The 25885-nt window shown below is 37.0% G+C and overlaps 1 non-coding gene across 1 annotated transcript; it reads left to right on the top strand.

The window, feature by feature from the left end:
* Positions 1–24891: 24891 nt before the first annotated feature.
* LOC124506527 (U6 spliceosomal RNA) lies at positions 24892–25002 on the top strand. Its single transcript, XR_006960786.1, has one exon. It is a non-coding gene; the product is annotated as a U6 spliceosomal RNA (small nuclear RNA).
* Positions 25003–25885: the final 883 nt, after the last annotated feature.

The raw sequence follows: 25885 nt of genomic DNA, 5'->3' as shown, positions 1-25885 counted from the left end.
TATACATGTTGCTAAAGGTAATTGATAGAATAAAGTTAATACTTTTTAATAGGTTTTTGGGGTGTTGGTGGGGGTTTGGAGCCAACAACCAAGAAAGAATTCTTGAAGACATCTTTGGTACAAAAAGGCAGTTTTATTAAAGCACTGGGACAGGACCCTGGGCAGGAAGAGCTGAACTGGGGTTGTGCAGAGTGGCTGCTTATACTGTGGAGTTGGGGGAGGTAAACTCAAGAGGAAGTTTCTTTTTTTTTTCAACGTTTTTTTTTTTTTTTTTGGGACAGAGAGAGACAGAGCATGAACGGGGGAGGGGCAGAGAGAGAGGGAGACACAGCATCGGAAACAGGCTCCAGGCTCTGAGCCATCAGCCCAGAGCCTGACTCGGGGCTCAAACTCACGGAGCGCGAGATCGTGACCTGGCTGAAGTCGGACGCTTAACCGACTGCGCCACCCAGGCGCCCCAAAGAGGAAGTTTCTTAAAGGGATTTCCATACGCTAAAGAAGATTTACAGATTACTAGAGACCTGGGTATTGTCAAGCTAAGGTTGATTTTTCCTCTTGCAAAACATTATCATTAAGATAGTAGGGAGTTCCTGGAGATGAATCTATTGATAAGATTATCCCTTTCTTATAATATTACTAAGATATTTGTAAACTGACGAAGACGATCAGATTAACCATTTGTTTTCTGGGGAGTGGGGGATTGTGCTACCTTGTACTTGGCCCTCAACTTGCCTTATGGTCCCTCATCACTTTTTTGCTTCTCTTTCTCCAGTGTGAGCTCTTGCTCAATGAAGCCGCTGTCAAAATTTCCTAAAATATTTTTCTCAAAACAAAGTTTTGTGTTTGTATGGCTCTGTTGACATGCATGAGGAGTTTCTGCTGGAGACAAAAATGTTTCAAAAGATTGAATAAACCAAAAAGTAGAATATAATTTGGTGCTAAGTTCATTCTGATTTTGTCATTCCAAAATGATCTTGTAAATATTTGGAAATGGAGACTTGGCCCTATTTTGGATAAGTTCTGGGGATTTTATTTTATTAAAAAAATGCATATTTCACATTTATCTGACATTTATATTACTTCATTGACACAACTAGATACCTCAATTAGAAATTTCTAATAAGCTGTCAGATGTTTTTTTTTCTATCTTTCATAAACTTTCAACTTAATAAAGAAGAAAATTTTATTTATTTATTTATTTATTTATTTATTTATTTATTTAAAATTATTGTCAAATTGGTTTCCATACAACACCCAGTGCTCATCCCAAAAGGTGCCCTCCTCAATACCCATCACCCACCCACCCCTCCCTCCCACCCCCCATCAACCCTCAATTTGTTCTCAGTTTTTAAGAGTCTCTTATGCTTTGGCTGTCTCCCACTCTAACCTCTTTTATTTTTTTCCTTCCCCTCCCCCATGAGTTTCTGTTCAGTTTCTCAGGATCCACATAAGAGTGAAAACATATGGTATCTGTCTTTCTCTGTATGGCTTATTTCACTTAGCATCACACTCTCCAGTTCCATCCACATTGCTACAAAGGGCCATATTTCATTCTTTCTCATTGCCACGTAGTACTCCATTGTGTATATAAACCACAATTTCTTTATCCATTCATCAGTCGATGGACATTTAGGCTCTTTCCATACTTTGGCTATTGTTGAGAGTGCTGCTATGAACATTGGGGTACAAGTGCCCCTATGCATCAGCACTCCTGTATCCCTTGGGTAAATTCCCAGCAGTGCTATTGCTGGGTCATAGGGTAGGTCTATTTTTAATTTTCTGAGGAACCTCCACACTGTTTTCCAGAGTGGCTGCACCAATTTGCATTCCTACCAACAGTGCAAGACGGTTCTCATTTCTCCACCTGCTCTCCCGCATCTATAGTCTCCTGATTTGTTCATTTTGGCCACTCTGACTGGCGTGAGGTGATACCTGAGTGTGGTTTTGATTTATATTTCCCTGATGAGGAGCGACGTTGAGCATCTTTTCATGTGCCTGTTGGCCATCCGGATGTCTTCTTTAGAGAAGTGTCTATTCATGTTTTCTGCCCATTTCTTCACTGGATTATTTGTTTTTCGAGTGTAGAGTTTGGCGAGCTCTTTATAGATTTTGGATACTAGCGCTTTGTCCGATATGTCACTTGCAAATATCTTTCCCATTCCGTTGGTTCCATTTTGTTGGTTGTTTCCTTTGCTGTACAGAAGCTTTTTATCTTCATAAGGTCCCAGTCGTTCGTTTTTGCTTTTAACTCCCTTGCCTTTGAGGATGTGTCAAGTAAGAGATTGCTATGGCTGAGGTCAGAGAGGTCTTTTCCTGCTTTCTCCTCTAAGGTTTTGATGGTTTCCTGTCTCCCATTCAGGTCCTTTATCCATTTTGAGTTTATTTTTGTGAATGGTGTGAGAAAGTGGTCTAGTTTCAACCTTCTTCATGTTGCTGTCCAGTTCTCCCAGCACCATTTGTTATAGAGACTGTCTTTTTTCCATTGGATATTCTTTCCTGCTTTGTCAAAAATGAGTTGGCCATACGTTTGTGGGTCTAGTTCTGGGGTTTCTATTCTATTCCATTGGTCTGTGTGTCTGTTTTTGTGCCAATACCATGCTGTCTTGATGATTACAGCTTTGTAGTAGAGGCTAAAGTCTGGGATTGTGATGCCTCCTGCTTTGGTCTTCTTCTTCAAAATTACTTTGGCTATTCGGGGCCTTTTGTGGTTCCATATGAATTTTAGGATTGCTTGTTCTAGTTTCTAGAAGAATGCTGGTGCAGTGTTGATTGGGATTGCATTGAATGTGTAGATAGCTTTGGGTAGTATTGACATTTTGTAATATTTGTTCTTCCAAACCATGAGCACGGAATGTTTTTCCATTTCTTTATATCTTCTTCAATTTCCTTCATAAGCTTTCTATAGTTTTCAGCATACAGATCCTTTACATCTTTGGTTAGATTTATTCCTAGGTATTTTATGCTTCTTGGTGCAATTGTGAATGGGATCAGTTTCTTTATTTGTCTTTCTGTTGCTTCATTATTAGTGTATAAGAATGCAACTGATTTCTGTACATTGATTTTGTATCCTGCAACTTTGCTGAATTCATGTATCAGTTCTAGCAGACTTTTGGTGGAGTCTGTCGGATTTTCCATGTATAATATCATGTCGTCTGCAAAAAGTGAAAGCTTGACTTCATCTTTGCCAATTTTGATGCCTTGATTTCCTTTTGTTGTCTGATTGCTGGTGCTAGAACCCATCACTATGTTAAACAACAGCGGTGAGAGTGGACATCCCTGTCGTGTTCCTGATCTCAGGGAAAAAGCTCTCAGTTTTTCCCATTGAGGATAATGTTAGCTGTGGGCTTTTCATAAATGGCTTTTATGATGTTTAGGTATGTTCCTTCTATTCTGACTTTCTCGAGGGTTTTTATTAAGAAAGGTTGCTGAATTTTGTCAAATGCCTTTTCTGCATCGATTGACAGGATCATGTGGTTCTTATCTTTTCTTTTATTAATGTGATGTATCACACTGATTGATTTGTGAATGTAAACCAGCCCTGAATCCCAGGAATGAATCCCACTTGATCATCGTGAATAATTCTTTTTATATTTTGTTGAATTCGATTTGCTAGTATCTTATTGAGAATTTTTGCATCCATATTCATCAGGGATATTGGCCTGTAGTTCTCTTTTTTTACTGAGTCTCTGTCTGGTTTAGGAATCAAAGTAATACTGGCTTCATAGAATGAGTCTGGAAGTTTTCCTTCCCTTTCTATTTTTTGGAATAGCTTGGGAAGAATAGGTATTATCTCTGCTTTAAATGTCTGGTAGAACTCCCCTGGGAAGCCATCTGGTCCTGGACTCATATGTTTGGAAGTGTGTGGGTGTTTAGGAATTTGTTCATTTCTTCCAGGTTTCCAGTTTGTTGGCATATAATTTTTCATAGTATTCCCTGATAATTGCTTGTATATCTGAGGGGTTGGTTGTAATCATTTCATTTTCATTCATGATTATATCTCTTTGGGTCATCTCCCTTTTCTTTTTGAGAAGCCTGGCTAGAGGTTTATCAATTTTGTTTATGTTTTCAAAAAACCAACTCTTGGTTTTCTTGATCTGCTCTACAGTTTTTTTTAGATGCTATATTGTTCATTTCTGCTCTGATCTTTATTATTTCTCTTCTTCTGCTGGGTTTAGGCTGTCTTTGCCGTTCTGCTTCTATTTCCTTTAGGTGTGCTGTTAGATTTTGTATTTGGGATTTTTCTTGTTTCTTGAGATAGGCCTGGATTGCAATGTATTTTCCTCTCAGGACTGCCTTTGCTGCATCCCAAAGCGTTTGGATTGTTGTATTTTCATTTCCGTTTGTTTCCATACATTTTTTAATGTCTTTTCAAATTGCCTGGTTGACCCACTCATTCTTTAGTAGGGTGTTCTTTAACCTCCATGCTTTTGGAGGCTTTCCAGACTTTTTCCTGTGGTTGATTTCAAGCTTCATAGCATTGTGGTCTGAAAGTATGCATGGTATGATTTCAATTTTTGTATACTTATGAAGGGCTGTTTTGTGACTCAGTATGTGATCAATCTTGGAGAATGTCCCATGTGCACTCGAGAAGAAAGTACATTCTGTTGCTTTGGGATGCAGAGTTCTAAATATATCTGCCAAGTCCATCTGATCCAATGTATCATTCAGGGCCCTTGTTTCTTTATTGACTGTGTGTCTAGATGATCTATCCATTTCTGTGAGTGGAGTGTTAAAGTCCCCTGCAATTACCACATTCTTATCAATAAGGTTGCTTATGTTTGTGAGTAATTGTTTTATATACTTGGGGGCTCCTGTATTCGATGCATAGACATTTATAATTGTTAGTACTTCTTGATGGATAGACCCTGTGATTATTATATAATGCCCTTCTTCATCTCTTGTTACAGCCTTTAATTTAAATTCTAGTTTGTCTGATATAAGTTTGGCTACTCCAGCTCTCTTTTGACTTCCAGTAGCATGATAAATAGTTCTCCATCCCCTCACTTTCAATCTGAAGGTGTCTTCAGATCTAAAATGAGTCTCTTGTAGACAGCAAATAGATGGGTCTTGTTTTTTTTATCCATTCTGATACCCTATGTCTTTTGGTTGGCGCATTTAGTCCATTGACATTCAGTGATATTATAGAAAGATATGGGTTTGGAGTCATTGTGATGTCCATAGGTTTCATGCTTGTAGCGATGTCTCTGGTACTTTGTCTCACAGGATCCCCCTTAGGATCTCTTGTAGGGCTGGTTTAGTGGTGACAAATTCTTTCAGTTTTTGTTTGTTTGGGAAGACCTTTATCTCCCTTCTATTCTAAATGACAGACTTGCTGGATAAAGGTTTCTCGGCTGCATATTTTTTCTGGTCATCATATTGAATATCTCCTTCCATTCCTTTCTGGCCTGCCAAGTTTCAGTAGAGATATCGGTCACGAGTCTTATCAGTCTCCCTTTATATGTTAGAGCCCGTTTATCCCTAGCTGCTTTCAGAATTTTCTCTTTATCCTTGTATTTTGCCAGTTTCACTATGATATGTCGTGCAGAAGATCGATTCAAATTAGGTCTGAAGGGAGTTCTCTGTGCCTCTTGGATTTCAATGCCTTTTTCCTTCCCTAGTTCAGGGAAGTTCTCAGCTATTATTTCTTCAAGTACACTTTCAGCACCTTTCCCTCTCTCTTCCTCCTCTGGAATACCAATTATGCGTAGATTATTTCTCTTTAGTGCATCACTTAGTTCTCTAATTTTCCCCTTATACTCCTGGATTTTTTTATCTCTCTTTTTCTCAGCTTCCTCTTTTTCCATAATTTTACCTTCTAGTTCACCTATTATCTCCTCTGCCTCTTCAATCTGAGCCATGGTCGTCTCCATTTTATTTTGCAGTTCATTTATAGCATTTTTTAGCTCCTCTTGACTGTTCCTTAGTCCCTTGATCTCTGTAGCAATAGATTCTCTGCTGTCTTCTATATTGTTTTCAAGCCCAGCGATTAATTTTATGACTATTATTCTAAATTCTCTTTCTGTTATATTGTTTAAATCTTTGTGATCAGTTTGTTAGATGTTGTTATTTCCTGGAAGTGTTTTTGAGGGGAATTCTTCCGTTTGGTCATTTTGGATAGTCCCTGGAGTGGTGTGGAACTGAGGGTCACTGCCCCTGTGCTGTCTTGAAAAAACTTGTGTTGGTGGGTGGGGTGCAGTCAGACCTGATGTCTGCCCCCAGCCCACCGCTGGGGCCACAGTCAGACTGGTGTGTACTTTCTCTTCCCCTCTCCAGGGGCGGGATTCACTGTGGGGTGGTGTGGCCCATCTGGGCTACTTGCACATTGCCAGGCTTGTGGTGCTGGGGATCTGGCGTATTAGCTGGGGTGGATCCGCAAGGTGCACAGGGGCGGGAGTGGCAGGCTCGGCTTGCTTTTCCTTCGAGATCCCCTTCAGGAGGGGCCCTGTGGCAGTGGGAGGGAGTCAGACCTGCAGGAGGGATGGATCCGCATAAGCACAGCGTTGGGTGTTTGCGCGGTGCAAGCAAGTTCCCTGGTAGGAACTGCTTCCCTTTGGGATTTTGGCTGGAGGATGGGCGAGGGAGATGGCACTGGCGAGCGCCTTTGTTCCCTGCCAAGCTGAGCTCTGTCGTCTGGGGCTCAACAACTCTCCCTCCCGTTGTCCTCCAGCCCTCCCGCTCTCTGAGCAGAGCTGTTAACTTATAACTTTCCAGATGTCAAGTCCTGCTTGCTGTCAGAACACACTCCCTCCGGCCCCTCTGCTTTGCAAGGTAGACTGGGGGTCTCTGCTTGGCCCGCAGGCTGCCCCTCCGCCCCAGCTCCCTCCTGCCAGTCCGTGTAGCGCGCACTGCCTCTCTGCCCTTCCTACCCTCTTCTGTGGGCCTCTCATCTGCGCGTGGCTCCCGAGAGTCCGTTCTGCTAGTCTTCTGGCAGCTTTCTGGGTTATTTAATCAGGTGTAGGTGGAATCTAAGTGATCAGTAGGACACGGTGAGCCCAGTGTCCCCCTACGCCCCCATCTTCCCCTTGGAATCTCCAAGAAGGTAATTTTCTATACCAAATGTTTACACATTTAGATATCATTTTGGGGAAATGTTGCAGTTGTAAATTTTCATGGATCCATGAATGATGGATGTTATTAACACACAAAACTTTTTTTATGATTATTTATTTATTTTGAGGGAGAGAGAGAACAAGAGTGAGTTCGCTGGGGGAGGGGCTGAAAAAGAGGAAGAGAGAGAGAGAATCCCAAGCAGGCTCCACATTGTCAGCCCAAAGCCCTATGTGGGGCTTGATCTTACAAAATGTGAAATCTTGATCTGAGCTGGGGTCAACAGATACTCAAACAGTTGAGCCACCCAAGCACCCCTAACCCATAAGCCTTTTGAAAACTTCAGACCAGTGGCTCACTGATTCCAAACACTCCTTTTTTATTTGTCTATATAACTGTGTTCATGCAACTAATTTTCGAAGAACATTCTGTATTCTCACTTAGCTTCTTCTATCCTGCAGGCTCAATTCAAATTTTACCTTTTCAGATTGCGTAATATTTCATCTACCTAAACTCACAATGGCACAATTTTTCTTTGTTGTCTGAGCCATTCTATTTATCTTTAACATTTAAATCAAGAGCTGTGGAATAAAATTGACTTGAAGTTTGAGTCTAAGTACTTTGACTCACTGCTGTGTGAACATGGACTTTTAAATCCTCTGTTCCCTCTTTTGTAAAATGGTGGTAGTAATACTTATTTGAGAATACATGTGTTTATGTATTGGGGTACCTGGGTGTCTCAGTTGGTTGACTGTCAGACTATTGATTTCAGCTCAGGTCATGATCCCAACTTGGCTCTTTGCTGAGTGAGGAGCCTACTTAAGATTCTCTCTCTTAATGGATGCCTCATTTGGATAAACATCAGGTCATGATCACACAGTTAATGGGTTCAAGCCCCACATCGGACTCTGCTGTCAGCATGGAGCCCGTTTCAGATCCTTTGTCCCCTTCTTTCTCTGCACCTCCCTAACCCATACTCTCTCTCTCAAAAATAAATAAGCATTAAAAAAAAAACAAAAAGATTCTCTCTCTCTCCCCTTGCCCTTCTCTCTCTAAAGTAATTTTTTTAAAAATATGATGGTATATATAAAGGATTTAGCACAATTCCTGGGCCATAGGAAACAATAAATGTTGCCTTATCATCATGACTGATAGTCTGGTTTTACCATAGTTGGAATAATTTAAGGGCCTCTCTTTTTAGTATTCAGACTAAGACTCTAAGATCTCTATCTTGTTTATATCAGATTGTCTTCCTTTGTTTCTTAGCACACCTCTGCCCTTAAATAGCTTTTACACTATGTATAACCACTTTAAAGAGGAGAGTTTCCAACTTCCTGCAGGTTTTGCCTGAAATGTACCCTTCCCTGGTATTAGAGAATAGTGATAGTTTCCGTCAGTCAGTCATGAGGCCTAACAGTTTCCACTAATGATACTTAAAATTTCTTGAGAACAAAAGCTTATGTTGTAACATTTTTAGAAAGTTGTGCTACTTAACTTTATATTTGTAATTTGTAGCCTTCTACCCAGCCAGTCTGTAATAAAAGTGATATCCCCACAACCCCCCATTATCTGGCAGATAGTAGTTGTGCAATAAATATTTTCTTTTCCTGATCATCAGCCTGAAAACAAGGGCTTTCTTTACTTTTACTTTCCATCTCTTCCAGTCCTTTCTCTCCAGTGAAGTTGTTAATAAGAAATGAAATGCCCAAAGCCAGGATTCAGAGGACAGTAGCCTAGGGCTTGGATAAGACATAATGCAGAGAAGAAAGCTCAATTCACAACTGGGCTTCTTTCCAATATGACTCAGCTTCCATTTTGTTTATTGACTCTGAGTTAGGATGGAATTCTACCTTAGAAATACTTCAACTTTAAGGATAAAATGGTAGTATATATATTTTTCTTTCAACCTAAATATTCATCCACACAGGTAAATTCTGTTTTCCACTGTAACATGAAGACAACAGAATACTTGTTCACGTATCATTGATTGTGGGCAGAGTCTTTGCCAGTCTAACAGTAGTTGTCAGAGATAAAGTTCCAATTATAAAACAAACACATAAAAAAGAATTTTTGTTGAATTAAACTGCCATGCTACCAAAAGTCATTTAAAACACTATCGAAAAACAAAACCACCTAGTTAGGTTTTACTTAGAAGAAGGGAGAGGGAGAAAGAGTTAAAACAGTTTGGCGGCCTGCTATTTTTTTCCTATAAAGTCATAAAGCTTAATTCAAAAATTTTCTGGAATTTATAGTGCCAGAGGCTAAGCTAAAAATAATTTCCCCTCATTAGATCTTGTAGTTTAACCTCTGAAGTGGAAGGTTTGTGACAGCTACATCAAGACTCCAACTCACAAAAGCACCATTCAAAAAAGAAAAGAATAAAGAGGAACTGTTGCTATTAAATGACCCATAGAGAATCCAGGAGACAAAGAAGACTATTTCTGTCACTTTCTGGGACCAAGCATAGGGTTGCTGGGCTGTTCCAGGTGGATCACTTCTGTCAGCTCTAAAGGTATCATGTGCTAAATGAGCATGAAATTTTATCTGGGAGCAAAGCCTTGGAAGTTAAACTTGACTAGACAATGACAGGAATCTGAGGAGAAAAAAAGCAGCCGAGGGTTTGCTCAATAACCCCAGTGAAAATTAATAATCAGTAATTGTCTCTCTATCTCCTTTCCCAAACACTGAACAGAGCTTTTGTATTGTGCCTATAGAATGGAGAAAAAGAAAGCCAAAAAGACTTGAACTCCAGACTACTCTTGAAATCTGGGACTAATGTTAAGGGGTGGGTTTAATTTCTGAAATAAAGACTTCTAGATTTTAGTATTGTGTTTTTATTTCTATTTTTATTTTTTTATTTCTTTAACTTCATGATCCACCTGGTAAAATACTTATTACATTATTTTAGTCTCCCCATTTTTATTGGATAACAGATTCTGATATTCTTTGTGATCTGCTCAGTCATGTTTGTGATCATGTCAATAATAAGGGAAGAAGAGATGAGGACCAGTGTATTGGCTGAATTCAATCAGGTGAACAGAGCCCCTTTGAGTAATGTAGAATAAAAGACTATGATAAGGATTAGGCCAACTACAGTTGTGGCAGTTTTTTTTTTTAAACTTGTGGAAATTGCCTCTTTGGTGGGAAACTAAAGATGCCACAAATCCACAAAATCAGTTGTTGGGAAGACAACATGGACATAAAATTGGGGAAAGTGAGGACACATTGGAATTTGTGAGGATGAATTGAACTAGCATCTGCCTCTCAAGGCTTTCAGTCTTAATGATGTGGGCAACCTGCAAAAGACACTGGCACTCTTTCCTCTGGCCCAGGACTCAGAAAAACTGAAAGAGAGTCCTAATGGAAACTGGAGGAGTTGTGGGTCCTGATGCTGCCTCATGCCAACAAGGTGAGCCAACAGATTAATAAAGATGAATGGCATCCACAGGAGCTCCTGACCCAATATCTTTATTCAGAGAAAAATGGCTTCTGCTTTACTTCTGCACATTTCTCTTAGAGTCAACAGTAACCTAGAACTATACAGGCAAGGATTCTAGGAAACATAATTCTAGCTTAGCTATGTAGATGCTATTAAAAAACTGTTATGACACATATTTATTCACTACCATGTTTTCCGGGCACTGTACCAATTTTTATCCCATTTAAATATTCCCATGAGAGGGGTGCCTGGGTGGCTTCATCGGTTAAGTGTCTGACTGTTGATTTTGGCTCAGGTCATGACCTCATGGTTTGTGAGATGGAGCCCCAGGCATCAGGCTCTGCACTGACCATGGAGCATGCTTAAGGATTCTCTCTGTCTCCCTCTCTTTCTGTCTCTACCCCTTCTCTCTTTCAAAATGACTAAATAAACTTAAAAGAATAAAAAATATGAGAAAGTATTTCATCCTTGAGAAATCTGATGTTACATAGGTCAATGAACCTTTCTAAAACTTCTAGAAACTGAGAGAGAGAGATCAGATTTTAAATTAAGACCAAGTATTTTGACTTCAGCTAATGATTAATCCTTAGGTTTTCCTTTGTTAACATTATACCATCCACAAATGAATACTTTTTTACACTGTGTATCAGTCAGGGTTCCAGGAAGAAGCACATGGCATTGCCCATCCTAGGTTATTTGAGAGAGCTTAATAAAGGAACTATTTGGAAAGATTTTTCATCAGGGATGAGGAAAAAATAGTAAATTCCCCAGTACTAGCAACTTCCTGACTACTAGCAGAAAGTTACTCCAACCACTAAATCTGAAAATGCAAGGAAAGAAAGCAGTTACTACTACCCGAAGTGGGTAGCTGTATGAAGAGCGCCATCAAACAGGAGCTGAGTCTTTGGTAAAAGGAAAAATCCAACTTATGGTGCTTAGAAAGAAGGGAACAGAAAGAATAAATACTCCAACTTTACTGTGTTTCAGCCTCCCTTCTTGTGCCCTCCATTTACTGACTTCTGTTCATATAACTCAACTAACTCTTGGATACCAATGAGCTAAGGAGTCCTTTTATACAATCAACAGAAGTAAGAAGTCAGTATCTTGAGGGGCAGAGCAGGATGAAGAAAGGTGGATGGAGAATGATCCAGAGGAGCAAACGGAAAATAAAAAAAGCAAAGAAATCAAAACAAAACCACAAAGCCAAACCTATGCCATAGCATCAGCTTCTAGTGGGGGTGGTTGGCAATGGCGGGGGTGGGGGGTGGGAAGGTTGACCAGCAGAGGTATAATCCCTGAGCCCATGAGTAGATCATCAAAGTACTTGCTTCTTTAATAAAACATCAAAGGCTGCTGCATGCTGTTGGGTATTTCTGAGACTAAAACTAAAGTGAACTATAAGTGCTTCACAGCAGAAAATAGGGGAGTAAATATTTTCTGAATCTTTGGATTCTTCCTGGCAAAAGTTTCCCACTAATTTTCTAAATATCCATTTCTAGGTTTCCTACATTGTAGAAAAATCTATAAGGCCCGGGAGTTCAGATTTTCTTATCTGTTTCTTGAGAAGTATTTGCCAAGTATTTAACTAGGCTCTCAGCAATACCTTCCCAATGCCTATGGGAAGTGGGCCTTATGGGAGCTAGAGGAGGAAGAGACAGCATCTCTCTTCTTACCATTAAAGCTGAAGTTTAGGCTCTAATCCCTCGATAAGGTGATTGCTAGCAAAAGCGCATGCATGCCAAGATGGGTATCAGTGCTAAGAACCTCCTTAGGCTCCACGTCCATCTTAAGATAGTGTCTCTGTCAGATTTTAACACAGCTACACAACACATATTCATGACATATGGTAGAAAGCGAATGGCGAAACTGAAGTGTCCACGTCCACAGTCTGGGGCCAACTTTGACTATCTGTAAAATTGGGGGAAAATTGCTGAATTTCTTCAAACTTCTGTTTTGTCATCCATAAAATAAGAAGAACACCATTGCCTAATTGGCTTTCTGGCAAGGAATATCTGAAATAATATGCATAAAATACATATCATGGGGTACACAGTTAAAATGGGAGCTGCTAGAAGATTCTAGGAAGAGAGTGGCTCGACTTTTTTTCAAGATTCCCTCTCCAATGCAAAATCAATTAATAGCTATCTTTTCTTAAAAAAAAATTTTAATGTTTATTCATTTTTGAGAGGGAGCATGAGCGGGGGACAGGAAGAGAGAGAGGAAGACGCAGAATCTGAAGCAGGCTCCAGGCTCTGAGATGTCACCACAGAGCCTGACATAGGGCTTGAACTCACTGACTGCGAGATCATGACCTGAGCTGAAGTCAGATGCTTAAGTGACTGAGCCACCCAGGAGCACCAATAGCTATCTTTTCTGAGTTGAGAATCTGCTAAGGCCAGCAGGAAAGCCAGTCCTGAAGGTACAAGAGGGTCCTCAGAGTCTGTGAGTTCCAGGAAGAAAACTAGGAAGAAAAAAATTGACAGAGCCTGGGAATCAGCAGTAAAGTACAAAGATCAGAATATTAAAAATATGGAGAAGAGGTGGCCTGCAGAGATTCATATATCCAGATGGGAAGGGCAAGGCCGGTCTTGATGACTGTTCTCAGGGGAAGACCCACAGGTTCCCTTATTCACTGACATTGACCTCTTTGCATATAGTCCTTCTTTGCTATAAGCCTATCAAAACACTGCTTCCTTTAAATGTCCCTGTAACTCCTCTTTCTGCCTAATTCTATAATCACTCTAGTTTTTCTTTTGTTTGGTCAGACCTAACAGTTCTTTTGTGTGTGTGGCATTCCTCCTTGCAACAAACAATAATCCTGGCTTTGTTGGTCTAAAGGTTCATGCAGGTAATCTGTGGCTTACTGGGGTAAAAGAAATCTGAAAGATGAGTAGCTTTCTCCTGGTGCCTCAGGAGAGAGTGCCAACCTGTAAAAGCAGAGGGTCAGATAATGTTTTATCTCCTACAATTTATGGAACTTCCACTCTATACATCTCCCAGAAATTATAACTAAGTCTCAGAGTAGTAGTTAAAAAAAAAGAAAAAAAAAGTAACATGGCTTGCACGGAGAAGTAGAAAGTAGAAAATGGGCAGCTCCTAGATAATCAGACATAAGGGGACACAGGCAACACATTAAGCAATAGAGTAGCAATCTAATAATATACTCATTTAATAGGAGTTGATTTGAAACAAAAGCCATTTTTTCAATTAGTTGAATAATTTTAAAACTGAAAGAGTCAGCAAATAGACTAAGAATTATGGACACTGATGAGACCAAAATTAGCCTCCTAGAAAATTACATATTAAAAAAAAAAGCAAAATACAGAGTAAAACTACAGAACAATGGAAATAAAGAAAGAAAAGATAGGAGACACGAGGATATGTTCAGGAGTCCTTGTAGATGTATTTCAGATGGGAAACATGAATAGATGAAAGACAGGAAAAAAATAAACGAATACTAAGGGAAACTTTCTTCTCTTGAGGCTTCAGATTGCAAATAATCACTAAGTTCCTTTTAACATTGATAAAAAAGTGTCCTTGCCTGGGCATATTCTCATAACATTGCTAAATGCCAAGGATAACTTTTCGTTGTTGTTGTTAAGTATATAATTTTGCAGACTTAGAGACAGGTTCCTTAGTAAATAAAAATAATCAGACCAATTACAGACTTCTCTTCTACCACCTTGTAAGTCAATGAATTTGTAATAACACCTGCAGAGTACAGAGTAGTGAGGCTACAATCAAAGAATACTGCAGTAAGCCAGGGTATAATTTATCTATTAGGGAGACTGAGAGACATTTGAGGCACTGCAAGAATGAGAGAATGTATCACTAACATTTCCAATCTGTGGTTTCCTTGAGACAAAACTCTAGAAAAAGAAAAAAAATCAAAATAGTGACCTCTAGATAGGAGGACTCTAAAAGGAGAGGAAATGGTGATAAGAACAAATCTTAAAAAGTATAGTTAAATATAAAAAGATGCTGAAGAGTGACTGTGACTATGTAATTTAGGTGTTAAATAAGCAATCTGTTAACATAGCAGAACACACTGTAGGGAAATCCTAACAGGCTAAAGTAGATGTTACTAGCATGTTCTAGGAATTTGTGACTGAGGATTGGGATGATGAGGTGGAAGAAAAGCATCTAAAAATCTCACAGTGATGTGAAAAGGTGAGAAACTTGTTTTAAAAGTTTCATTTTGGGGACAGGGTAGTGAGGAAATATAGAGTATTTACTTCAAAGAAATAATTGAAATATTTCTTTATATAAAATTTCTTTACATAGAATAGAACCACATGTGTGATTATCGAATTTGGGAACAGTGGGTAAGCAATAATAGAATGAAGTGGTATGAAATCCCCACATTGACAGGGCAAAGAGGAAGATCAATAGTAACTCACTCTAACCAGAAAAAGAGAATTGGAAAGGAGAAAAGAGCAAATTAAAATTCATAATAGATATAATTGAAGGTAGGAGAAATAAGCTGAAATGTTTTTATACAGGAAATGTGATTGGAGCAAATTCTCCAACCATAAATGGGACACTGTTGAGTGGGTTACCAAACAAACAAAGACACACATCAAAAAACACCGTTATGTGCTATCCCCCGAAGCTTATTTCAATTGTTAAAAAAGAAACTTTATATAAAACTGCATTTGATTACACAGTGGTGTACTAAAAGAGACCCTAAAATCCAAACAAAAATATAAGTGGAAAAATCAACATAAATATTATTTAACAAAAATCAAAGTTTAAAAGCATAAAAAGTGGCAAGGTATGAGTAAGGAGGAATTGTACATAATAATCAAAGCCACAATTAACTAGGAAAGGATTATAGTCCTATTACTCTATATATCAAACAAATCTATAATACAAAACAATGGAATTCAAGAAGAAATTGATGAAATTAACATTATGAGGTACATTTTAAATAAACCTCTTTCAGAAAACATAGATCTAATAAAAACAGGTAAAATTGTATTTATTTTACATATTTTGATGAGTAACTTTAAAATTTGTAAAAATTGGCATGTGTTGGTTGCCAATAACATGCAGAAAGTGTTAAAAGGCAGATTGTGAAGGCCAGTTTCTCATCTTAAGAAGATAATAAAATTGTAGCAAAAGTAGTTACTAATTAGAATATAAGAAACATTCTTAAATGGCATAGGATCAAAGATAAAATCAAAACAAATTATAAGCTATCTTGAAACTAATGAAAAGTACATGCTTAATAAAAAAAAATCCTATGAAAAGGTGAAATTTGTCACCTAGAAAATTTATAGTGGTAAATGCCTACGTTATTAAATATGAAAGTCTAAAAATAAATGACTTTAGTGCTCTTTTAAGAAACTTGAAAATGACAGCATTATAAACCAGAGCTAAGTAAAAATAATTAATTGTTAGAAAGAAAATCTGAAATTAATGAAATGGAAAAATAAATTTGTGCCCCTTCTGTGTCTTCACTGGAGAGCCTACTCATCTTCTTTCCACAGTATGCTGTTTTTGTAAAATCTGACCTTGTTGGAGAATCTTGAAAATGAAGTTAGGGGCAACTTGAATTCATTGAGCTTTAGCAAACCATTAGGGTCTAAGAGATGTTATGGCATTAATGGACTGAATATTTTTTTCTTGCATTTATAATGTTTATTAGACAGAACTGTAGGCTAAGATGTTATGCTGAAGAGACAGCTACATTCTGTCTCTGATAACAGAATTAGTATGAACTTCTAGCGCAAATTATTTAATGTGAAACATAAGCAGGCCTTTCTAGATTACTTGATCCAAATCTTGTTCTTCCTATCTGCAGTTTGGAGAAGCCTTCAGGACTGGGTAGGGAACTGTAAGGGGGTCTTATTCTTGATGAGTTCATGTGATGTGATGTGTGTGTGTGTGTGTGTGTGTGTGTGTGTGTGTGTGTGTGTGTGTGGCTTTGAACTGTAGCAATTGTGCCTAGAAACTCACACCTAGCAAGCATGTATGGCACTGAGATGATAATTCAATTGATTTACTTAATGGAAAAGGAGGAATGGAAGCCCCTATTATAAAGTGTATACCTAGAGCTAAATGCCCAAAGTAGGTGGCCAAAAAGGGTTGTGCCTACAAAGCTGTCTCTGGGAATCATACTTTCTCAGGGCTTTTAACAGACAATATGTAGGATATTGGAAAACTTGGATTAATTTTATTTCAAAGTAAAAGCACTGTATGATGGAAAGTAAAATAAAGAAAAACCAACTGACAAAGGCAAAGGAAAAGGAGAATTCCTTAAAATTTGAGATGTTAGAAACCAAGCTAATGATATGTGAAAGGGAAATATGAATCCTATAGTCCAGAATAGATAGACATTGAGAAGGAAGGAAAAAGAAAATGTGTTCAGACAAGAAAAGGGAAGACCAAAATATTATTAGTGTGAACAATCAAATCAATATTAGATGGGATTCTATGTAACATGGTTATTATAGATTGAAATTTAGCAATTGTCTCTCCCTTTAGGCAACACACTCAAGAAAGTTACAGAATGAGGACATTAAGGAAAGTTCACAACACATTGGAAATATATCAAAGTAGATCTAGTGAGTCCAGTTTTAGAGTTGGTGTGGGAACTCATCAGGATAGTGTTATCCAAATTGGGGAGATGAAGAATGGCATGATTTGTTTGAACAGAATTCACTGATTTCGCATATCTTACTGTGAGAGACTAGAGATTTCAAAATCTAAGGGATTATTTAAAAAACAAACTTCTGATCCAAAAACCAAGGGCAAACTAAAACTGAAATCTAAAAGGGCACTGAATTCCAGTAAACAAATGTGAATTCTAGGTATATTTGAAAAGGAATGGAACTAAATGAACAGGCATATCAAACTACTAAAATTTAAGTAGGATCTCCCTGAAAGGAATAGAATAGATCCCAGTATTGCCAAAAGAAATACGGCAGAACTAATGCTACTTGAGGCACATATCATCAATAGCTGGGGTAAGCAAGTAAAGTAAGGATCTTTGGGGGTACATGCCAGATGTATTACTCTTCAGGAGGTGACGAAAATACAGATTTCAGGAGCAACTACAGTTTTGGCCCAATAATCTGTGAAGCGTGATTCTCTAGCTGAAACAAATGTAGAACTGATGCTAAGATTTCCTACTGAGCTAGTTGCACAGGCATAACAATCCCAAATTAAATGGCCGTGTCAGTGGCAATATAGCAACCAAGCAAATATCCTCACTCATAGGGGAAGGAAGAAGCCATGTGTATTAGGATAGGCTAGCTTATGCTGTGCTAACAAATTAACTCCTGCATCTCAGTGCCTAAAAATAAAAAGACTTAGTTTATATTAATATACAATGGAAGAGCCTCTGTTTCCCACATGGGTAATGTTGCTCAATGAAGCAAGCAGAGCTGCTGGTGTTTCTCTCAGTGATTTTTCACTGTTTCAGGCTAGGAAAGTCTCACATCACTTTCCATTGTTCAAATTTCATTGGCCAGATCTAGTCACATGATTCTCCTTAACTACAAGAGTGTGGGGGTGCCTGGGTGGCTCAGCCAGTTCAGCATCCGACTTTGGCTCAGGTCATGATCTCATGGTTCGGGGGTTCAAGCCCTGCATCTGGCTCTGTGCTGACAGCTTAGAGCCTGGAGCCTGCTTTGGATTCTGTGTCTTCCTCTCTCTCTGCCCCTCCCTCACCTTTCTCTCTCTCTCTCTCAAAAATAAATAAATAAATAAATAAACATTTAAAAATATTAAAAAAAAAAGAATGTTAAGAGCATTCATGTGCCTAGAAAGGAAAGTTTTGGTAAACTCTGGTAACATTTAGCACATGATATTGCTAGGATTTTCCCACATCTAATGCAGCACTGGTGAGTCAGGATCACAGAACTCTAAGGGAAATGAAAATTATTAAGCTTTGAATAAAATGGATAGAAAATAAAAGACACAACAATAAGTAATCCAAGTAATGAAGGCTACCATCCTTGCAAATCATCAAATGCCATTATCTGAGAAAGAAGAAATTATGTTTGGCTGGATGCTCTTCAATCCCAACCACCATACAGGTAAACTCTTCTGCCAAATATAATTTCTTGACTAACTTAATTTGAATTCACAGATGATGGACTCTACACAGCGATCATAGATAACAGAAGTCATAGGGAAGTGAAAATCAAGAGTATTTTCTCCACCCTCTCTCCTTCAGTCAATTAGTAATGAATTATTCCTCCGGCCTTTGTGAATGTCAAGTACAGGACTTCAAAAATATAATTTGCCTGTACCGAGGATTGGTTTTTTGGATTTTATTGATACAAGATTAGTGGCATAAGTTTTTAGTGAGTACTTCAGATTCTTTAAAAAGTGACACATATAAAAAGTTGTCAATTGTACTAATTCAGTTTGGAGTTGCTAAAATAACCATAAATTTTTTAGTAGTATTTACCTCAGATGGTGGTTGTCTGAAGAAACGAAGTCTACCTAGACGTAAAGACTGAGGTTGAGAATAAGGAAGTAGGTAAAATGTTGCATTTTTTACACTTCAGTTTTTTTTTTTAATTAGCAGGCTATTTGTCACCTGTTATTAAAATTTCCAAACCATGAAAGACTATGACAATGAACAATCTACATACACTATTACAGATACATTCAAAACTCATTAATGCTTTGCACTATTTCGATAGATATAGATGTGGCAGATACTGATAGACATATAGATATGTATATAGATATCTCAGTTTCCTCATTGACCATTTCAAAAAAAGTTGTAGACATCATGGTAATTAACCCCTAAAATGCTGCATAAAGACATACTCCTCAATAACCTTAATAACATAATATTATATCCACATCAATTAAAAATGATTTAACTAATTATAGTTTGTTATCAAGTTCTTTTCAAGATAACATTTAACCAAGTTTTCACTTTGCATTTGACTGAAATATGCACCGCATTTCTTTTAATTTAGAACAATTTTCCTCCCCCCTTTTAAAATAGTAATAATTTTTCAAGATATTAGGCCAATTTTCTTTTAGATCTCTGTTTTTTGTTTGTTTGTTTGTTTGTTTATTTTCCCCTCATAGGGTCATTTTAGATAATTGTGTGTATTGTTGAATTTCTTTTTAAAAGTTAGAAATGATAGCTTGATTACATTCATGTTAAGTATTTTTTCTGTTGGGAATATTTCTTAAGACTTAATTACTTCTGGGGCATCTGGGTGGCTGTTAGTTAAGTATCTGACTTCAGCTTGGATCATGATCTCATGGTTTGTGAGTTTGAGCCCTGTGTCAGGCTCTGTGCTGATAGCCTGGAGCCTGCTGTGAATTCTGTGTCTCCCTCTCTCTCTGCCCCTCCCTTACTCGTGCTCTGTCTCTTTTTCTCTCAAAAATAAATAAACATTAAAAAAATGTTAAAGAGTTATTTACTTCATATTATATCACATCAGGAGAAACATATTGTCAAGTAATTTACTTGATGTTAAATTTGGTCACTTTTTTAAGGGAGTGACAACCAAACTACTCCATTATAATTTTTTTTCCATTGTAGTTATAATCTGTGGTGATATTTTGGCAGTATGCAAATATCCTGTCTACATCAATTTTTGCCTCTTTTTAGCATTCACTGATGATCTTTTCCTGACACAATTATTGTATTTGATGTCCAAAACACTAACATACATATTTATTAGCTGTCATAATTCTGTTTCTTTAAAAAAGGTTCTCTTTTCAACTGTTAATGAACTATATTTCCTCATGAAAAGACAGGGTAAAAAATGAATTCTTTATTTTATTTCCTTTATTTTTTTTAAAGAAACTAGTGTTAACAGTCATTTTGATATGCCAATTTTTTTTGTTGTTCTTTTTTTCTTTTAAATTATTTCCCAGAGAACCAACTTTTAATTTGTTTGTTCATCTCATTATTATTCTGTTACCTAACATGTTAACTTCTGTTTTTAATGTGTCTTTATAATGCTTGTCTTTGGTTTATTTTGTTCTTATTGGGTGTTCATTTTAATTTTCTCATTCTTACTTATATAACTTTTTTAAGGTTTTGCAGTTCATCTGAGTACTTCTTTTGATATATATTCTAAAATATATCACTTTCCTTAACATCACCATTTAGTTGAGTGTAACACAGTTGTCTCATAGTGTCTTTCTTTCAGTTTCTTAAAAACAGTGCTCCGCTGTGGTCTTGCTCTGTGTGTTGATGTTGAAGAGTCTGATGTTAACCTGAATTTCTGTTTAGTTTAGTTCAGTTGTTTTCCTCCAAACTTTATTGAGATATAATTGATATATAACATATAACTTTAAAGTGTACAACAACTTTAAAGTGTGTTATGTCTGAGGCACCTGGGTGGCTCAGTCGGTTGACCCTCCAACTCTTGATTTTGGTTCAGGTCATAGTCCCAGGGTCCTAGGATCCAGCCCCACCACACTGAGTGTGGAGCCTGCTTAAGATTCTCTCTGTCTTTCTGTCTGTCTGTCTCTGTCTCTGTCTCTCTCCCTCTGCCCCTCTCCCCCACTTGTACACACTCTCTCCTCAAAAAAAAAAGAAAGAAAAGAAAAAGAAAATATGTGTTAAGTTTGATTTGATATGTTTATATACTACAGTATGATCACCACTACAGTGTTATCTAACATCTCTATCAAGTCATATAATTACCATTTCTATTTTTTGGTGAGAACATTTAAAATCTTAGCAATTTTCAAGTACATAGTATGATATACATGGTGTATATGTTATGTATAAAATATATGTGTTATATAATATGTAATGTAATATATATTCTATTATATGAAATGATATACAGAATAATATATAATCCATCATTTATACACACACACACACACACACACACACACACACACAATTGATTTATCCATTCTTTCATTGACAGAAACTTCGATTGTTTCCATATCTTGGCTATAGTGAATAATCCTGCACTAAACATGGGAATGTAGTAGTCTTTTTGATATCCTGTTTTCAGTTTCCTTTGGATATATACCCAGAAGCAGGATTGCTGTATCATAAAGTAATTCTATTTCAAATTTTTTGAGGAACCTCCATACTGTTTCCCATAGTGGATATACTAATTTACATTCTCAATAGTGCCCAAGGGTTCCTTTTCTCCATACCTTCACCTATATTTCTTATTTCTTTTCTTTTTGATGATAGCCATTCGAATAGGTGTAAGGTAACATCTCCTTGTTTTGTTTTGCATTTAACTAAGGATTAATGATGTTGAGCATCTTTTCATCTACCTGTTGGCTATTTGTACGTCTATTCAGTTCATCTGCGCATTTTTAATCAAACTGCTTTTTTTTAATATGAGTTCTTTATATGTTTTGGATATTAATTCCTTATCAAATATATGGTTTTCAAGTGTTTTCTCCCATTCTGTAGGTTGTCCTTGCATTTTGTTGATGCTTTCCTTTGCTAAGCAGAATCATTTTCGTTTGATGTAGCCCCATTTATTTTTTTTTTCACTTTGTTGCTTGTCATTTTGGTGTCATATATAAAAAATTATTGCCAGTACCTGTGACAAGCTTTCCCCTTGTTCTCTACTCAGAGTTTTACATTTTCATATCTTACATTTAAATCTTTAATCCATTTCAAGTTAATTTTATGACTTATTTAAGATCAAGGTCCAATTTCAGTTTTCTGCATGTGCTTATCTGTTTTCCCCAACATTTGTTGAGGAGACTTTCCTTTTCTCATTGAGTATTCTTGGCTCTCTTACCAAGTATTATATGACTGTATATGCAGGGTTTTATTTCTGGGCTGTTTGTTCTATTCTATATGTCTATTTTTTATTCCACTATCATATTGTTCTGATTGTTATAGCTTTGTAGTATAGTTTGAAATCTGTTGGAATTTTGATAAGGATTGCATTGAATCTACAGATAGCTTTGGGTAGTGTGGACATTTTAAAAACATTCATTCTTCTGATCCATGAACATGGACTATCTTTATATTTGTTTGCATCTTCTTCAGTTTCCCTCATCAGAGTCAGAATTTTTAGTGAAGACATCTTTTGTCTCCCTATTTGAATTTGTTCTTAAGTTTGCATAGTTTTGATGCTATTCTGAATGAGGCTATTTTATTTATTTCTTTTCAAATATTTTATTGTTGATGTTTGGAAGTGCAACTGATTTCTGTATGTCGATTTTATATACTGCAACTTTACTGAATTTGTTGATTAGTTAACGGTTCTATAGTTGAGACTGTAGGATTTTTTTTAAATGTAAGATCATGTGGTTCACAAATACAATTTTATTTCTTGTCTTAATTTGTATGTCTTTTATTTCTTTATATTGCCTGATTGGTCTATGTAGGACTTCCAATACTATGTTGAATAGGAATGGTGACAGTGGGCATATTTGACTTGTTCCTAGTCCTAAAATATTCTTTTTATTTAAAAAAAATTTAAAAAGCTTTCAACCTTTCATTGTTAAATATAGTGTTAGCTGTTGGCTTGTCATATATTGCTAAGGTAGTAGCAGTGAGGGTGGTAAGAAAAGGGGTCAGATTTTACATGAATTTGGAAGATCAAGATGACAGGTTTGGCTGATAAACTTTGGTTTGAGGTGTGCAAGAAAGATTAAAAAATGAAGCAAGAGTAATTCCAAGCTACTTTGGCTGTGCCTGTAGAAGAATGAAATTGCCATTTACTGACCTAGGGAAGTATGGGATAGAGCAGATTTAAGTTCAGAAACTAGTAGTTTGGTTTTGTTGTTGTTAGGTGTAAACATCCACATGTACATACCAGTTAAGCAGTTGGATATAAGATTCTGAGATTTAGGGGAAAGATCAGAAATGGAGATAGAATTTTGATAGTTTTCTTGCCTGAACCATAGAAGTAAAAAGAGTGTTGTTATTTATTATCTCACCTAATAATCACCTGAAATAGAATAATACTATTTCTCCTTTTTTACCCAGTATTTGAACTCATTTTGGAGAACACCCTTTCAGGGAAAGGATCATTACTTTTGATTTTGTGTCTCTATCTTCTAAATATAGCTGATTTCTATTAAATACATCTTGAAATAATAAATACATAGAAAAACTTTGAGTCTACTGGCTTGGTAATGTCAGTAGATTTTTTAAAACTGAAAAAAAGTCTCTAGTATTTAGGTGTCATGAGGGATGCAAAGATGTATCAAAAGCAGATCCTGATTTTAAGATGTTTGTATCATCCCACCATTCATATGACATGAATTTCATTCTCTGGTTGTATGATAGGATGATTAACTTATCAATCAGGCTGAAACAGATAATATTTTTTACCACATACGCAGAGATTTAGGCTTCTCCTTATTCTTTAGTCATGGATAAGAGAAACTTAATGAACCTTAGGGTGTTTTATTAACAATTAAACACAACAACATGATTGAAGTAATGTACCAAAACCTTGCGAAAGGAATATGCATTTACAAAACATGTAGCTCAAGACTCTTCCAGCTTTGTAATCACTTTCAAATTCCTTTTTCCCCCTACATTCTTTTCACCATCATAACAACCCATATCCACAAATAAGCATTATCCATAAACACTCATTTGTGGCATGAGTATAGTTACAGTAATTACCTAATGATATCGGTAGGATCATAAGTGAGAAACTACTTGTAAAACGTACTGTCATATACATGATAATTAGTATATATCGTACTAATTATTATAGATAGTATTGGTCCAAATTTTTTCGTTAAAAATGTACAATTTAATTTTACCAATTTTACCTATTTAAAGGTTTAATTTCTCTTTTTGCCTAGTTCAAATTATTTATGACATTAATAATGCTTTAAGAATATATCATTTAGGGCGCCTGGGTGGCGCAGTCGGTTAAGCGTCCGACTTCAGCCAGGTCACGATCTCGCGGTCCGTGAGTTCGAGCCCCGCGTCAGGCTCTGGGCTGATGGCTCGGAGCCTGGAGCCTGTTTCCGATTCTGTGTCTCCCTCTCTCTCTGCCCCTCCCCCGTTCATGCTCTGTCTCTCTCTGTCCCAAAAATAAATAAACGTTGAAAAAAAAAAAAAAATTTAAAAAAAAAAAAAAAAAAAAGAATATATCATTTAGGGGTATAGGCTTTAAATAACTGAGTATCTTATGTCATAAAAGAATTTATAAGAAGAATATCAAGTAGTTCACAGAATTGACAGAAGTCTTGGTGAGCCAGGTGTGAAAAGGGCGATGAATCAAGGAAGGATGGGTTATTTTGAAGTCTGCCAAGACAAGATCACAGAAAGAGTTTGATTAAGAATACCAACACTGGACACTTATTACTGGCCAATTGCATTGTTATGCCGTTTTTTCAGAATTCAAAATCCTTGAATTTATATATAACATGTCTGTTTTCTATATCACTGGTTTTCAGATTTGGTTGAACAATGGACTCACCGGGTGGGGTTATGTTAAAAACACTGATGTCTAGTGCTCACTTCAGGAGCACATATACTAAAATTGGAGTGATATAGAGAAGATTAGCATGGCCCCTCCCTGCGCAAGGATGGCATGCAAAATCATGAAGCATTAAAAAAAAGGAAAACAAATACTGTTGTGTAGGTCTGATTCTCAGAGCTAATTTTATTATCATAGAGTACAGCCTGGGCAATGGGATTTTTTTAAAACTCCTTAGATGATTCTAATGTGTAGTACAATTCTATAATTACTGTTGCAGTGGTAGTGTCCATTTGCTTAAGGAATAGCTGAAATACTCAAATGACTCCTACCTATATTATATGTTAATTAGTTAATTGGTTAATAAATTATTTTTTAAATGATTCATGTGTTTTAGAAAGTTTTGGGTTTATTATTTTTTTAATTATTTTTGAGAGGAGAGTGTGAGTGTGGAAGGGGCAGAGAAGGAAAAGGAGACAGAGACTCTGAAGCAGGCTCTGCACTGACAGCAGAGAGCCTGATGTGGGGCTCCAACTCACAAACCGTGAGATCATGACCTGAATCGCAATCAAGAGTTGGATTCTTAACCGACTGAGCCCCCCAGGCACCCCATGGTTTAGAAAGTTTTAAAACAAAGATAAATATCTTGCGAAAATTACCTATAATCTCCTATCCAAAGATAACTTCTATAAATATTTTCATTTATCTTTTCAGATAGTCTACTTTGTGTATGAGGTGTGTGTGTGTGTGTGTGTGTGTGTGTGTGTGTGTGTGTGCGCGCGCCTGTTTGTGTGTACTCTCACATGTTCTTATGTACCGTGGTTCATAGGAGCTGAAGTTTCATGGCTGCTCCCTGTCCAGAAGACAATTTTTCTTTATTGAATTGTGCCTTCTAAAGAGAAGGCCTCCAAAGGTTAAGGATTAATTCAGCTAATGAACTGTGAATATTGGTAAATTGACATTTCAAAGGGCAATGACATTCAATGATGCTGTAAAACTCACTATCTCAGTGAATTAATATTTGAGT

Source organism: Lynx rufus, unplaced genomic scaffold (assembly GCF_022079265.1).
Source record: "Lynx rufus isolate CCGP_SWC_20201006 ecotype Redwood Valley unplaced genomic scaffold, mLynRuf1.p SCAF_9, whole genome shotgun sequence".
In the NCBI taxonomy this organism is placed as follows: domain Eukaryota; kingdom Metazoa; phylum Chordata; class Mammalia; order Carnivora; family Felidae; genus Lynx; species Lynx rufus.
Note: the sequence above shows the minus strand (reverse complement) of the source record. Positions and strands in the feature narration are given on the sequence as shown.